This window comes from Anser anser, assembly GCF_964211835.1.
Source record: "Anser anser genome assembly, chromosome: 5".
Lineage (NCBI taxonomy): Eukaryota > Metazoa > Chordata > Aves > Anseriformes > Anatidae > Anser > Anser anser.
In genome coordinates, this window is record NC_139725.1 from 62,428,171 (window position 1) to 62,445,673 (window position 17,503).

Below are 17,503 nucleotides of genomic sequence, written 5' to 3' on the forward strand. Positions count from 1 at the left end.
ATCCTTAAAAATGGGCTTTCTTTACAGAGGCAAAGTCCACACTAAACATGTATTACCAATTTCTGCCAGGCAGTTCTTTCTAGCAGACAACCTTGATCAGCGTGCTTCAGCATAATAACCCAGCTGCTAATAACACAGTCCAGAGCAACTTTTAATGAACTCACAGAAAAAAAAAAAAAAGAAAAGAAGAAGAAAAAAAAGGAAAAAAAAACTTTCCTAGCTAATGAAACATTTTGCTGCACAAAGGTAGGAAGGGGAAGCTGCTTTTTTAGATTTCTGTATACAAACAGCCCAGTGTGTTCTCTGATTCAGCAGCTCTGCAATCAGTAAAATGTTTAAGGAATGCTGACATCTCTTCTCTGAATAACTGAGACAGGTTTCATACATTATGATTTTGATGGAAATGCCTCTCAAACAGCTTCTAAAAGTCATCTTGCTAGGAGAGAACACATCTCTTTAGAAATTCCCCATGAACAAGAGATGATTACAAGGAAGCAGTATGACAGACACCAACATTTCATCTCTGCATACAATTATGGTACAAATTAGAAATGCTATTATGTTAGTGCTCCATAATTAAGTAAGCAATTAAAAACAAAAACAGTTCATTAACAAATTGTCATAGCTGTGCAGACAAGTGCCCAGCAAGGTCATGATAGGCAATTGCCTCAGACAACTAAATGCTGGGAGTGAGCGGCAGAAATCTGAGCACAATGACATTTGTGGGGTAGAACTCGCATATTTTGCAAATTACTTTCACTTAGGCAGCATGAGATATATGAGAATATTTGTCATTATTCCTTGAGAGAGCTCAGTAAAAATCCAAATAGAGATTGTTTCAGAAAGTTACAAGAGCAACTGGTAATAAACCTTTTTCCCTACTAATTGTACACTATCTGGGGAGGAAGACCCTCAGGAAGCTGAAATGAATATGAGCCTGTTTTTCACCATACCTCATTGTTATCTTATGATTATCTGATAATTTAATAGATTTATCTGCTTTGCTGTATTAAAAAAAATGTTCCTCTGGATATTAAATTCATTAGCTCGTTGAATAAATGTAGTCGATAGGGTTGTAGGGTCTGATTTTTTAACCTTCTGCAACATCAGCATAATATTTTCTCTCATCTACATCAGATTTATTCTCCAATTCCTTTTAAAAATATTTTTAGCTACGTCAACAAAGGGACTTAAAAAAAGCCCTATCACTGCTAAGTAGATTTGGTAAAGAAGGACAATAAAACAGCGAAACAGTTAATCGCCGTGCTAATTATTTGTCCTATTTTTCTTAATACAAATTAAATGTTTCACTTGGTTAATGACAAGTTTGATCAAACAGTTTCATAAACTGATGGATTGACTTTGAAATGAATTCAGGGGGAAAAAAATGACATGATGCAGATTTGGCAGAGGGCCGTCTCTAGTGGGAACAGATGCCCAACAAATTTGGCGACTAGTTTTGTTCTCTTCTATCTGTTGCAGTTCACAATCCTAATGAATGTTATGTTTAAATAACATGAATAAAGATAAAGTGAAAATGAATTCAACTCCAGTTTGAGCAGCAGAATAGAAATGAGCAAACTGTATTATCTTCTGCCACCTAATCTGGGTTGAATTTCCTCTGTATCTTTTTTTGTTTGTTGAAGAATCCTTTTCTTGAGTCTCCTTGGCCATTGACAAGGTCTTTTGAGATGAATATGAAAAGATAGATTTAAAGGTTAAGGCCAGGGTCAGATGGTTGCAGATGTTTTGTGAGAGATTGTTCGGTTCAGTTGTGGTACTTCTCCTGACTAAGGTATTTCAAACAGGCAGAGTCATGGCCAGCAACTGTCAGTGAATTCTGTTTGTTTCACAAATGATCCGTGCAAACACAAACACAGATGAGATGAAGTGTTTGGAGGTTTGGCGTTGTATTTTTTTTTTTTCCTGAAGGCAGGCAATGGTTTGGGTGTATTTTTTTCCCCAAAGATTCGCCTGCGTCCAGAGCCCTTGCTGGTGTTTTGTTTCTGGGGAGAAAGGGAGGGGCGATGCCCAGCTACCCATTCGCACATCTGTGAAGATGCATTTAGAAATGTGCTGCCTGCTTCTGAAATTAGTTCAGCAGAGATGCTGGGCTGCCCCAGCCGAGGTAGGAAGAGGAGGTACAGAAAAGATGCACAGAGGCTAAACCCTCCCAAACTTCACTCAGGTGAGAAAATGCTGATTGCCCACAATTGCACCATCAGAGAAAAAATACTGCACTAAGGGATGCTGATTTGTAACTGTCACAAAGGAAAAAAATAATAATAATTAAAAGAAAAGCTCTATAATGATTTATTTTGATCAGCGGTGCTGAGCTATATTCCTGTGAGACCACGGCTCTTACTCAGCAGAGCTCCCAGTGAAGTCGGGGGGATCTGTGCTAGGATCCTGAGCCACCCATCCGACACTTGGATGCTACACAAATAGCTGGGTTTTGCCTGCTCTGAAAGTGAAGGCCTACCTGTTTGCTACAGGGTTTAAAATGAGTTCTTCAAGAAAGCATAAAGGCTTCTGTAATACTCGAGGACTAAAATTCTCCCTCCATATCATCGAGTTCTCGTTGCTTCAACAGCAGCCGTGTAATAATAAAGATTATTTTGAAACAAAACCAATTGATTACTCCCTTGAATTTCGTCTGGAGGCTGATCTTTCCTGCCCTTAAAAAAAAAAAATCAGTTCTATTTCTATTTCAGCTGCCTGATGCAGAAGAGAAAGGGAAGTTAGAGTATCAAAAGGTTCTGTTTTCTCAACACCTTCTTATAATATACTGTATGTTGCAACAGGTTTTAACCCCAGCCCTGCCAGCCCTGCTTGTCTGCACAACACAGGCAGTGGGTCCTGGGACAAACCTGTGCCACACTGGGCAGCTGCTCTCCTTTTCTCCAAGCTGCTAAGATGGATTGAATATCCATGTGGTTTCAGTATATGTTCCTAGCATGTCCATGGCCAGTACATATTTCCAGTAAAGTAAATATACTGAGGATATGCCTCCCTTTAACAGGGTATCTCCTGGCTTGCCAGATTGGAAATTAAAATTCTGCCTGTAACGCTCCCCTTTTCCTTTGGGCACAACCCCACCTGGGATGTGAAATACAAGTTTTTGTGCTTTTACTTGATTAAATACTGTTGCACAGCCTCTGTGTAGAAGTGGAACATCATTTGAAGTAGGGTTGATTTCTTTTTTTTCTGCTGTGCTAGATTCATAAAATGTATGTTTTTTAATCTGTAGCTCAAGTAGTCAACCGCTTGAAAAAAAACGTCACTGACAGTTGTGGGTTTTATGCAAGTGACAGCATTAAATAGCATTATTTAAATTTGCTTCTAAATACTTGTTTGATAAGTAGGGATATGGATGATTTATTCATATCATAATTTACTAAAGCATGTTAGCTGGTGGATATTTTTTTTCCTAATTTCTACCCCACTGTCACTCTGTTTTTATATATGTTAGTTTAAAAAGATTTGCCCAACATAAATAAGAACAATTACAGAATTACAGAGCAGGATTACTTCTGAGGGGGAAAAAAAAAAAAAAACACACAACTTGTATTCTCAGTGGCTATTCTATTTGACTTCATCATTAAGAAAAGTATTCAGAGTGTCTAAGGGGTGAAGAGTGGAGGAGTGTGTTTTCTTTTCGATATGATAGCTGCATTCAAGTTATTCTTTCCTTTACAATAGATTTTACCTAGCTTTATCTTCATAGGAAGCTGCTTTCAGTTGAAAAGCAGAAGTGAATAGGAGTGTCATGACATAGGATTAACAGTACAACCGGATAGTAAATCAAATGTTTGAGATGAAAAAATGTAGAATGTGACATGCATCAGGAGAATGAACCGGCAGTGTTTTCGGAGACGAGTGAAAAGATAATATATAATTATCTGTGGAGGTTCTTGAGACCTGTACTTTAATTCAACTTCCAGAAACACACAGCCCATTTTAACCAGTCAATCTCTGTAATGAATCTAATCACAATGTAAAACATTCCCAGGAACTGTGGGCCTTGCAGAGTGCTAATTACAGACGAAACTAGTCTAAGCCTTTAAAAAAAAAAAAAAAAAAAGGGGATATAAAGAAGGAAATCCACAGTGTTTAACTGGACCTCCAATTCCAATTCAGGGTGAGTAATGCAATTAAAAGAGATCCAACAAGTGCCAGAATTAAAAAATGAGCAAAATTAAGATTTCAAGTTTTATATATTATATTATTAGACAACTGCTTAATACCCTTGCAGAAACCAGAAATAATGACCTCTTGCTTTGATCAACAATATCTACCAGAAAATATATATTGCCAACAGATCCTTCTGCTACACGATGCTGCTCTCTCAGTAATGAACCTCCACCAAAGATAAATACATTTGGACGTGTATTTGATCTTGCTATATGATTTGAATGCATTTGCAATTCTGTACTTATGGTTTAAATTCACTGTAGAGAGCAACTTGCAATACTTTTAACAGGCTCTAATCTCTCTGGTTTCAGTTTGAGACCAAGAGGCATTTCATATCATCAGCAGTGGATTTATATTGTATGCTTAGAAAATAGAAATGGATTTCCAGGGGGGTTTATTTATCAATATCTAGTCTTTATAGGAAACATTAGTTTGCATAGGAAAAGGGGTTAAAAGGAGGTTTAAATTATGTCTCTAATATTTCCTGAAAACTTTGTACAAAAATATTCTATGCCACAAAAGCCCATTAAATATTCAAACTTTAATATACATTCCTCAGTAACAAATGTACAGTTAGATAACACATAAAGAATTGTGAATGACTAATTATATTTTGCATATTTACAGCAAAGACAATTAGCAAATAGCTTTTATATGCAAAATAAATGAAAAAGTAATTAAGATGCACTAACTAGAGCAGCAATATCAAGTCTGTTGTCTTGTGATTCATTCCTAACAAACATAATAATTATGCATTCATTGTCATATAATTAAAACAGCTCTGTCCTTTAGAAAACTGGTTATTTACTGTATAATAACCTGAAGAGTGGCAGAAGTTCCTCATAATGGTGAGAAGGATAATTAAATATTTCTTCCCGGTGTCTGCTCACTCAGTAGACTTTATTATCTTAAACTTGTGGGAGAAAACAGTTCCCCGGTGGTTCCAAGCCCTCTCCCAAGCTCACCTACTGACCGCTTGGGAAAGTTGTGCCTTTGCCATTCCCTGATCCCAAACCAACTGGTCCAAACCTCCACGAGTGCTGCCGAAGTGGGCACGGTATTACAACCCACCCCGGGATGAGAAAACTCAAGGGTCCAACCCCAGGAGGATGGGGATGCTCTGGTTGGCATCTCCGGGCTGTGACCTTGGTTGAACTTCTCTGGTGTCACTGCCGGAGGTGGCCACGTGTTCCTTTTTGTGCACGTGAACATCCCCTGGCCTGATCATGCCGTGCTCTGTGCCTGGAGGCACCAGCAGACCTCCGTCCTCGCAGGACCGGGGCCGCATTCACACCCCTCAGCTCCCAGCATTGGGGCACCCCTGCTCTCCCTGTCTCTTCCTAACTCCTTTCATTCCCCAGTTCCTATTAGATCTGAGTAAAATATAATAAATCGTCCAGCCTCAACTGGAACCGTTAATCACTACACAACACAGCAATAATATCCAGTACTGTAAGCTGTCTTTATAATACTAAAATCATCAACCACTCTTTTTCTTTTTTTTTTTTGTCTGAAAATTCCTTTTTTTCCTGTAAACCTCAACTGCAGAACCCGCCGAGCTGCAGTGGAGGGAGAGCAAAGTAATTGCTTGGCTGCACGTACAGCTGGCCTGGGTCAGTAATCGGATTTCAAGGGACTTGGTAGGTAAGGAGCAGGGCAAAGGGAGCCAGTCACCAACAGGAGCTGGGACGGACGGACGTGCTGCCAGACAGACTCCATCCTCCTCTCAGAGCCCTTGATGCTGGGCTCTTGCTCTTGTCCCAGCCACTTTCCCCCATTCCTCGCAATGTTTCTCTAACAGACAGCCTTTTCTCTTCTTGCTTGGGCAAATCCAGGTGTTTCGCTGGTGGAGGGGCACGGCAGGAGCAGGAGGGTCCCCACCAGCCTCCTGTGGCCCCACACAGAGGAAGCCGGGGTGGGTTTCACTGCCTGCAGTCCCCGCTCACCTCAGCCCATTGCTGGGAGTATTTGGGGAAACCTGATACTCGCCCCGAAGGGACTGAGATGCAAAATGCACAGAAAGAAAAGAAGAAAAGGACCACAGCTCCTGGACACACACTGGAGATAACACCGAGCTTTTCGCCTCTGCCAAGAGGGTGACTTTTGCACATAATTCCCAATACTCCAGTGGAAAAATGTTAAAGTCCTTACAGGCTTTGTTACTCAATCCATTTACTCAGACATCCCCACCTGCTCGTTTCCACGTCGGGAAGCAGTGGGACTTCACCTGTCTTGAACAGAGGGACCCCGCGCTGCACTCCTGCAGCACGAGGGATTTCTTTTAAGGGAATTACACATCCTTCTAAGCTCCAGTCCCAAGGAGGTCCCCGTTGCACCCTCTTTATAATTCAGCCCTTACAACACAGAAGGGGGATGGGGCGTATTCTGTATTACTTCCTACAGAGCAAATCTTTGCTGGGCAGAGATTTCAGCACGTTTGGGCCGTGCTTACACTCCCTAAGGCTGACCTGGTGCTTAGGTGCATTCCTCAGTGGTTCTGTCTTTCTCCTTTACCCCCTTCCTGCTGATGCTGAGCACCCAAGGTTTCCTCTCCTCTTGCACAGCCAATGCCTAGCCCACTGCCTGAGTCTGAGCAAGGATGGAGGGGAAATACATGTTAGTATGGGCAACACAGTTGAGTCCCCCTCGAGATATGACCCATTTTCCCCCCTTAACCCTTGCCATAGACAGTGCTGTAAACCATCTCTACCATGTGTGGAGGAACAGGGACCATTAGCCACCCTCTAAGGAGCATTAGCCATCCTATAGGGAGCAACAGCCACCCTATAGGGAGTATTAGCCATCCTATAGGGAGCATTAGCCATCCTATAGGGAGTATTAACCATCCTACAAGGAGCGTGAGCTCCAAGAGCCTGCAAGGTGTCAGGGCAGAGCAGCTCTGTGCCCAGCTCTGTGCAGAGCTGTCAGGAAAAGAGATTTAACCTCCCTCTGTCCCTGTTTACCCAAAGTAAGAAGATTGCAAGGCTTAGCTAATGTTTGTAAGTGCCTGAGGGTTCTTATATGCTAGGCGCTATGTACATGCAAGTGTATTATAATGCATGTCATAAGTAGAATTAATAAGCCATAATGTATTAATTTATAGGTAGCATGCACTCCTGCATGATGGCCTTTCTAGCTGCTTCTTTACATCTAGCTGCTTTTGCATACAGAAAATGACTCCTGAGTTAAAATCCGGTTAAGAAAAAAGAATATAGTCCATCACTCCTGGATAGTGAGTCAGTAAATATCACTTATATAAGATGAGTCACCAGTAAGAGCTTTGATAAAAACAGGTGTTAGGGAAAGGAGAGACAGATGTGACACACGCACTCATTGCAGAAGCTGTACTTCTCTTTCTGGAAATCTGGCCTTGATTTGGGGCACTTCTATTTTCTGCATGCCCATCTGAAATTCTGGGGATCCCAGCAGCAGCTGGACACAGAACCCGAAGGGGGGACTTTTTACCTCAAAGCTTTGATGAAGAGCAACCTGAGCCCCCAGGAAAGAGCGAGGTCCTCTGCGGCCTTATGTGAAGTCAGGGCACAAGCCCAAAGCCTTTTAAGCATTCCTGACCATAGAGGCATCAATGTGTTTTAAATACCTGGAGAAGGGGAAATATGGGCAAAGCAGGCTTGTAATGCAGTAGTGGCTGCACCTGGACCCCTTAAGTGAGGGGTGGCACTGGAGGAAGCCTGTTGCAGCCTGTTACCTGCTGCAGGAAGAGGCTGGATGCCCTAGGATTTGCCAGTGGCCCAGATTCAGGCAGGTGGTGACGTCCAAGCACGACTTCAAGCGCTGGAGGAGCCTGTGGAGAGCCTGGGGACCTCGCTGGTGCTGACAAAGACAAGTGCACGTGCTTGAAGACCTTCTCCAAGAGGAGCCAAGAGGCCAAGCCGCCAAGACATGAGTGCTCACCCTTGCACTGATGTGTTTTGCATGTGCAATTCACTCCCAAATGCAGAGCTCCTGAGGCTGACCTGCTACCTCTACCCCAGCAATGAGCAAAGAGGATGCAGCAAGGCCAGCTCCAGCTTTTTCTTCGATCTCGGCTTGAAGGCAGGAAAGGGGAATGGTTTCTTTTACCTTTCCAAGGTGCCACACCTCCGGCACCTCGCCTTCTGCTGCAGAAGCCACCCCAGCCACGTCCCCCCCAGGCATGATCTCAGCAGGGCAATGGGCCAGCAGCTGGGTTTGAACAGAGCAGCCTCGCAAGGGGAGAGGAAAGGTGTGCTTACGTGGAAGGGAATGAATGTTCTCGGGCAGGGGTGGGAGGCAAAGGAATAAAACGCTCTCTTTCTCTCGCTCTGCGTCAAAGAAAGAGAGTAAATAAAATTCCAGCAGCTACAAGCTGGCTACATTATGCTGTCATAATCCAGAAATGAACATTGATTCTGAAGAAGTCGCTTCTTCAAACTTTAACGCAACAATTAAGTATTCCATTGTCATGGCTCAATTAAATGGTATGGCCTGAGAAAATTGGGGATTGTAAAGTGAGGATGGAATGTGCTTTGATCCTCTTTCCAGGGTTATTGTTTCATTAATAAATGAACATGTCATTTGTCTCACCAGAGGGAGCTCCTGCCCTCCAGGCTTTTTCCCTTTTTTGTTCAGGTTTTATAAAGATGAATTTCCAGTGCTCTGAAATACCATGGATTAGTAGTTAAGCCTGACAGCACTTCGGGGAGTAGTGGGCTTAAAGTGCCTCACACAGGTCTCCAAAGCACTTGTTTACTAATAGAGGAAATCAGCGACCGTCTGCAGCTGCTGATATCGCATTACCATTTGGAAAGACAGTAGCTGAGATAACAAATCACACAGTTTTAATAATTACTCCTGCATTCCAGTTTTTTGTTTCCTGCGTAACTGCAAAGGCTGGATTTCTTCCAAATAAACAGATAAAAACAGTATGGAACTTTTATCTTTTAATGATAATGACAACACATCATGTTTCACTAAAAGTTTCCTGCTGAATTTTTTTCTGATTTCTAGAGTTTCAATAAAATGTAATTATACTTTATAATTCCACTCTTTTAATCTTCACTTCAAAAACTATTCACGGTTAGCAAGTTTGCTAGGCATGGAGAGTGGGTGAGAAGCGGGAGTGGACGTCCCCCACATCGGGCTGCTCAGAAATTCTGTCTTGGGGTAAACCTGTCAGAAAACAGCGCAAACCAAGCTGCTTTGCATTCAGATTAATACCTAGTTTAATTTGAATAGAAAATAGCTCCATTTATGTGGTTATTAAGGAAAAGTAGCAAAACCATTTGGCAGTGAATGGATGTTTAAGCTAGGGTACACTTGCAACCTATGCCTTTATAATTCTTGTTTCTTTTTTCTTCTTCTTTTTTAATCCTGAAGGGGATATACTTTGGTATCAGGATGCTTTCCTATCAAGGCATTAAAACAAAGCAATACCTATAAAATCCAACTGGTTAATATGTAGGGAGTCAGAAAGTTCCCATTACCCCAACACCAAATTAGATTTCAGGGGTTTTGTTCAAGTAAATCTTCACATCTTGTCCTTTGCTCTGTTCAGAGAAATGCCAGCAATTTCATTAAGAACTTCTGCTGCTAAATGATTTCATGGAGTTGTTTAGGAGGGCAGAGAAGAGGAGGAGGAAAGGAATGCCACAATTATACCTTCCTCTTCCAGCTCAGAAGGGCCAGACTTAAAGGTAAGGTAAACTTTTCTCACAGCTTTTAGTTTGCTTACCATCAGCCCATGTTCCACTGGGTGATTAAAGAAAGCTTTTTTAAAGCATTACTTCAGAATGATCTTAATTGGTGCAAGGTTGAGCCCTTTCTAGGAGGGGAGGGAAAAGGTTGAATAGCCTTTTCAAGTCACATGAAAGTTTCTAGGATGAATGTACGATAATTAGATTAATAAGTAGCTTAATTTATCACAGCTAAGGATTTCAACAGCCACACATTAGAGCAAGAAAAAAAAGATTAGTGTGGTTCCAGTTTGTAAAAAATTGTACTGAAACTTGATTAACCTTAAATACAAAGTGCCTTTCTTTTTGTGTGTAAATTCAGTAGTTAAGGGGGGGAAAAAAAACACTAAAATAATCAGAAAAGTCTTGTTCCATTCCTTTGTGTTTGCTGGCTAATGAGAGATATTGGGGCTGTACAAAACAACTTTTCCCTGTGAGGTTATTCTTCCCAGAATGTGGATTTAAATGAAATCTGCAATCCCTGTGCCCATTGTGGACCCTAAGGATCTGCGAGAGGTGTGAGACAGTACGTACAGGGGTGGAAAATACCTCTAGCATCAGCCTTTTTAATTTTAAAATAAAAGGAAATGAAGCAGCAAGAAAACAGGTGAAATAGATATTCTGTCCGAATGCGAAGTTATATTCACCTTGGTGCTGGCAATGAAAAGGCAACGGCACGGAGCTATGGAAAACAACTGTAGCCAAAGCTAAGGCTGAGTACGCAATTACCAACGCCAATTAGCCGTGCAGGATTCACCCACGCCTCCGAAAGAAGGCATCGCTTGGGTCATGCTCGCTATTAACAACCCAAAACCACACGTGGCAGAGGCAGGAGCGAGTCCACCCTGCTCTCCCTGCCACCGCCGCTGCTCCCGATGGGGCCATCTCCTGACGGGCAGCGAGCCCCGCTGCGCTTTTCGCCGTCCCCATCTGCGCCGAGGTCGCTTTTGGCGCTGTCGTTATTTAGCAGAGCTCACGTCAGGTTGCATTAACCCACCCCCCCGGCGGACAAAACTTCCCCCCGGTTTTTTTGGGAAGGCACCGGCAGCGCAGCCAGCAGCACCCGCCGACGGGCCTGGAGGTCAGGGTATGGCTCCTGTCACCGCTCACAGCCGTCGTCACTCGGAGGAGGCCCTGATGCAAGCCCAGCGGTAGCGAGCTGCCTTGCCTCTGTGCTCGTGACTCCCCGCGCTGAATCCCTCTTTGAAACAGGATGATAAGGGGAAGGTTTGTTCCTCCTCTAGGAAACCGCGAATGAAACGACTCGGAGCCTAAAAAAAATAATAAGGCTGTAATGAAACGAGAAAGGAGGACGGCTTCTTTTAATTTTATCTCGCACTTAAGAGATGCCTGTGAGTGCTAATGAAAGGGAGGGAGCGGCGAGTGTAATTACAGCCCAGATAGCGCGTATTGCACGCGCTGTAATGTCTGAAAGGTTAGCTCCAGCAAAGAGAGATCATCCAAATCAAAGTGGCTGAGGGCACTCGTGCATCAGCCTGTTTGATAAGATTGATAACTGCAACCAGTAGCTTAGGAGAATCGATTTCCACCGCCGGAGATCTCCCCGGATGCTCTCATGCTTTCTTCTGTTTATATGAAAGTGAAGCTTTAAAGATGCTTTATCATCTAATGGCAAATATGACACAGAGTTACAAACAGCATCTTTTTTTTTAATCTCAGAATGGAAAATTTAATCGGGGCAGTGATTTGCTTTAATTATGTATATTGAACAAATCTGAAGAGATGAGAAGAAACTTCTTTTGCAGCCCACTGAATCCAAGTGCTTGCCTGTAATCTAAAATGGATATCTAATTATTGTTTAACATTATTTATTTAGGAGGAGTTACGACCTCTAATTTGCCTTTAAATGATTAATTTAGTGTTTAAATAAAGCTCCTTTTATTTAATAATGTTTTCTTTAACCAATCTTCACTAATGTCAATAAACTCTTTGTTTAACCTTCTTAAAGGAAACATTTTCTCAGCTCTGAGACAATTACGAATTGCCAAAACCCATATAGAAGAAAGAGCTAAGTAATTATCTAACACTACTGCGGTGTGCTTAAGAAGAGAATATTCCACACCAGCAACATAAAGCAGGAGAGGGGAAACAAGCTCGTCTGAGCACCGAGCTCCCCACCCATGGGAGCAGAGCACCCTGCTGCTCCCTCACCGTGCAGGACCATGGTGGCGAGCTCAGACAAAGGGCAAGGGACAATCGGTCACTGCCCCGAAGCTCGGCTCCATTGCTCTCAATACAATGTGTCTGCAGAGCTGGGAAGATCACAGGTAGTGCAAATGAAGGAAAGTGGGTGTCCAGGAGGCCAGGCAGTGGCAGGAGGCAAGGAATGGGGGAGAGGAAGGAGACACGGGGCTTCTAGCAGGAGCCAGACGAAACAAAAAAGCCAAGAGTGGGAGAAAGTGGTGAGAAGCCACAAGGAGCAAGGTTACAGAGGGTGCAGAGATTGGAATAAAAGACTAAAATCCAGGGTGTGTGAGAGGTTCATGGGACCGCAAAAGCATTGAGGTTGTTAGAGGCATCCAGGAGCAGCCTTTCCCACCTCCTGCTCAGGTAGGGAGGCTACAGCAGGCTGCCCAGGACTGCCTCCAGTCTGGTTTTGAAGATCTCCACGGATGGAAACTCCACAACCTCTCTGGGCAGCACGATCCAGTGGTCAACCACCCACACGGCAAATAACTGTTTTCTTACTGATTTTTCTGTGCTCGTGGATGGGATAAGTTCCCAGTCTTTGACTTGTTAGATTACTGACCCAAAAGCTCACTGTGGGACCAAGGAATGTCCCCTGCAAGTGAATGCATGGCAGGCTCACTGTTATAGTGGGAGCACTGCCTGAAGCTGCTCAGGAGCTGTGGGCAGCACTGGGGTGGAAAGCCCTGTCTCTTCCAGGTGTGCTCTGGAGAAATGCCCTGTGTGGGAAAAGAAAGGATGGACAGATGGGCCACAAACTGGGAAGAGGAAAAAAATGTAGAAAACTCTCAAAAGAGAGCAATAAATACTAGGAGAAGCTGTGAGTCCTAGCCAAGCATCAGGAGCATAGCTACAGGAGGGACTGGAAGAAATGTAGGGCCTTTCCTTAACCACACTGATAATCACCTGGAGCTCAAATGAAGGAGGTCTGAACAAGAGCTATGATAATTTCTAACTTGGGAAACATTCTGCCTAGATTAAAAGGGTCTTCCCATTCAAAGCTGTACTCTTCCTACAGCAAAAGCAGCAGCAAAGCACGGATTTTTCTGTGCAATTACTCCTTCCAGGTCCTGTGAAGATCCCAGGTAGAAGAAGGGGAAGAAGTGCCCAGGTCTGAACAGGGCTGAGCAACAGAGCTGAGGGCAGCATGAAAGCCCCAGCATTGCAGATGTACGTGGAAGAGGGAAAGGAAAATGGCTGTGTAATAAGCATCAGTAGGAGCTCCTGGGATAGAGAAAGGAGAAAGAAAGATTGGGAGAGGAGTCTGGTGATCAAAAGACTGTATCTAAATGGTCCAAGAAGGGAGTTGAGAACAAGATTATCTGTACAATTCTTACTTCAGGGCTCCTGCAAGGTGTACTGGGGCAGGCTGGGGCAGGCCCCAGGTCAGGCAGGCCCCAGGCCCCAGGGGTGAGCTCATGGCTCCATGCTGGTGGTAATGTGCCCAGAGATATGTGCTGACACTACTCTGGAGTCCAGGAGGAGCAAAGCTACCTTGGTGGGGCTTGAAGCTCAGCAAGCATTAGGTGTCCATGGCTTATTGTCCTTTTTCTGCTTTGGGAGAGGGTGGGAGCCTGGGAGCAGTATGATGGCACTGGTTCTCTGCCTGCCAGAGACAAAGGAGTCCCCCGGGGGTGTCAGCACTGCTGCTCCCAGCACCTGAACACACCCTGCAGGTCCCTTCTCTTGCTCAGTTTCTCCCTTCTCTGCTGTAAAATATTCCCCTTTGGTTTCTTCTTTTCTTAACACTGGCAGAAATCTTCTGATTATTTTCTGAAGTTTTAAAGTAAGAGTTTCAAATTGTTTCCCAACAGTATGACCAAGACCTCATCCAAGTTGTAGATGGCTAAAACACATGAAATCTCTAACCCCTGATCCTTAGCTCGTTACAGTACAAACCTAGGTTGACTCACTGGGATTGCAAATTTGCCAGGGATTAGGTAAAAGGAATATCTGTGCTCAGCTTCTTCCTTCTCTTGTCCTGACACTTGTTGTACCCCACCCCTGGAAACTCAGAGCATCTGAGGCCACACAGCAACAGAGTCCAGCCGAAGCCATCAACACAACCAGGAATCTCTTTCAACACTCACCCGCACGCTGACCTCCATGTAAGTGATGAGACTGGGGACCCCCGAGCTCCCTCCCAAAGCCAGCAGAGTTGGGTGAGCCGCTGCCTTAGCATCCCCTCGACATTGGGCCAACACATCTGGGACAAAGAAGAGTTGACTCTTGCCTTCAGCTTCGCGCCTGGTTCTCCATATGGGCTTCTTTTCCCAGTGAATGCTGCTGCACACCAGTCCCGATGTTCAAAGAGGGACAAGGCTCCCACAGCCCCTGTGTGAAAGATGAATGAAAGGACAGTGAGAAACTATGACTCTTAAAATCTTCAGACTATGACCCACCATGAAGTGTTGGCCCTGCCACACAGCAGGATAGAAAGCATAATCTCAGCTGGATTAGAGGTAAATGAGCAGATGTGGTTGCCCTCAGGCAGCCTGAGGACACACCATCTCCTTCTGGACATGGTGTGTTAAAGAGAGACCTTCTTTAAAATAACTATTTACCTTCAGGCTGCTAACTCCGTGAACAGCCAGCTGCTCAAGAAATGCCTCGTTAAATGGAGGTCAAGAAGTGCCTGGTTAAAAGGTCCTGCCCCAACTTCCATGCAGCACGGCCAAGTCCCTTGGGACTTCCTTGGTAGCACGACATACAGAGCTGACTTGCAGTACTCATTCCTCCACTCGAGTCCTCCTGGTTTTAGAGACAACATGGCTTGCCCCAGTGGACATGGGAGGAATTTTCCCAAGAAACACCCAAAAACGTCTGCTGTGATGTAAAGAAAGCAAGTCATCTCTGCCAGCCTATGTACAGTCATCAAATAGAGATGGGATGCATCCAACCTTTTATTATTATTATTTAAAAACCAAGGCATTGTGCCTTCTTTTTTAATTTCAAAGAGTTTAGAATAAAGCAAAAGATTCCCTGCACCAACCACCTCTTTGCACAGCACTTTCAGCTGCTGGAGAGCCTCACTAACCTGAACTAAGTGAAAACTTACAAATGAAAATAAATTATAAACTGCCGGTTAGCAAAGAACTTACTTTGCTTTTTCCCTGCTGTTTGCTTTTCATCAGCCCTGCAGAATTCCCCCGGTTTGCAGCGCAGGCCAGTATTACCCCCCTACAGGAATGGGTGATATTGTTTGATGAATGAATAAAATATCAGGTCAAAAGTGTCTTGTTTTTCTGTATCTTCATTATCTCCTCCATCCTCCTGAACTAGTGTGTAGCTTGTGTCTGGGATGGTGTTTTTCCTTACTGGTTATTCACTGTTTGACTTGTACGAGCAGCTACTACCTGGGAGCCCTGGCCATAGGTTAAGGTTGAAGTTGTTTGACCTTGTGCAAACATCAAATAGAAAAAAATACTCCAGAATGAGTTCAGAGTTTTGCCACATTTTGTTTTTCCCTGAGCATCTTTCCTTGCTGGACCTTTCATACAAATATTAAATCTGAAGCAGGGAATGGTTCAGTTGAGAAAACATATTTTTTCCCTTTTTTCCTTTCATCTTACATCATTATTTAAAGTAACAACATTATGATTTTTGCTGTAGGGCTGCAAATTGATGTGGATTATGGTAGTCAACTTCTACAGTAAAATGCAGAACCTGTAGCTTTTTTTGGGGGGGAGCCAATTCTGGCAATGGGAGAGGAAGAGTTGGTAGAATATTTTTTAATAGATGGCCCTTCTAAAGATGAGCAAGATGCCTTAAGAATTGTAACCACTCTCACTAGAAGAGGTGTACAAGCATCCTTTGTTTCAAACCCCGATTTATTCTCTCCTTTTCCTGTGAAGGCAGGTAATCTCAGATTATTTACCAGCACCTCATTTCCACCTCACAAAAACAACCCTCAGAGACAGAAAAAAATACTCTCCGTGATGCTGTTTTTGTTTTGCATGTGTTTATTTTCATCTTAACATTAATTGCCCCATAACGTCTGCTTGGTTTTATCAATTAGCTTTTGCAGTGGGAAAATATTTTAGCGCCTAATACATCGTAATGATTTTTTTCCCTATTTGCCGAGGGGGTTATTAATAAATGTCCCCACTGGGGTTAGAACTCTGGTGCTCTGGTGTTTGCTTTAGGGGAAATGAGGGATTGGAGGAAAATCCTAACCAAACGGAGCTGTAATTAGAGGGAAAGCAGCTGCAATTAGAACTATATGTTAGACTACACCCACTGCACGTGGGGACAAACCTCCCCTTGACTCGGGCAGGGGTGGCAGCAGAACCTCTGCCATGGCAGAAAGGGGAAGGCTGTGGGTTTTCCTTCACTCCCAGATGTTTCACCGAAGACTCAAACCGTGCACTCAGCATATTCTCTCCAAGGAAGGCTTTTTCAGTGGAGGAAATCTGGCCTGGCAAAAACCAACGGCAGACTCCTCCGGGCTGGGATTTCACCCTGATCCCTCGCTCCTAGCTATTTATTTAGCCTGAACCGCTGCCACCAGCGCTGCTGGACTCTCTGGTGAGCTGCCAGCGGAGCAGGTCCTTCAAACGCCGCAGCTCGGTGCCCATCAGACACTCGCGTGATTCCCTGCCGAGCCCTCTCCTGCGGCTGCAGGTACTCCGGGGCTGGATGGGAAAGCCTGGAAGACCTCATTCTCCTCCCTGCTGCCTCAACGGGCTTTGTTCACCGAAACGAGGACCAGACGCCGCCGTCCCTTTGGCTTTTCTGGCTGTTACGAATCTACATTCATCATCGCCGGGAAATGAAGCAGCTAACAGGCTGTCCTAGCAAAATCCAATCTTGTCATAAGATACGGGTTTCTGGAAAGCCAAACTGGAAGAAGTTGTGCAGCCTGAGGGGAATTCAGGCTGAGCTAAAATATCCGCGCTTGATTTTATCAATTAGCCAAACAACACTTTTAACATTAACCACTTTCATATACCAAGGACACATACGGAATAAAAAAATGCAACAGATGTGCAATGTTGCTTAATATGGCTTTTAGCCTAATTCATCTCATTGCAGAAATCTGTAATTCTCATGGTTTTGTTTCTGAACACCAGCTACTGTTGTAACCTGTTGTCCTTCCCTGATTTTTTTTTTTTGTAAAAAGAAAAACACACCAAAACAATTACTATTATAGCACTATTAGCTTTAAGGATTTACAGCTTTACTTCTTTCACAGCAGAGCTCAGAAATAATATAATTTGCTCTGGGAAAACCTGGCCACGTCCTTACAAACCTCTATAGGGCACCTTGTTTTGGGGCTCTCTATAGGTGCTCCAGATAGCTATTTGTAGGAAAAGGGTTGCTGCCAGCATCAGCTGGCTGGCTACGGAGAACCATGTTTGAGTGAAGCCTCCATCCCATCACACCCT

General features: G+C 43.8%; 1 long non-coding RNA gene across 1 annotated transcript in view; it reads right to left on the bottom strand.

Moving 5' to 3' along the window:
* Positions 1-7,332: 7,332 nt before the first annotated feature.
* Positions 7,333-17,503, bottom strand: part of LOC310900002 — a 61,594-nt gene continuing 51,423 nt past the window's right edge. The window contains exons 2-3 of the long non-coding RNA XR_014584770.1: positions 14,207-14,450; positions 7,333-11,179 (exon numbers count right to left, since the gene is read on the bottom strand). This is a non-coding gene — a long non-coding RNA (uncharacterized lncRNA). The remainder of the gene's footprint in view (positions 11,180-14,206; positions 14,451-17,503) is intronic.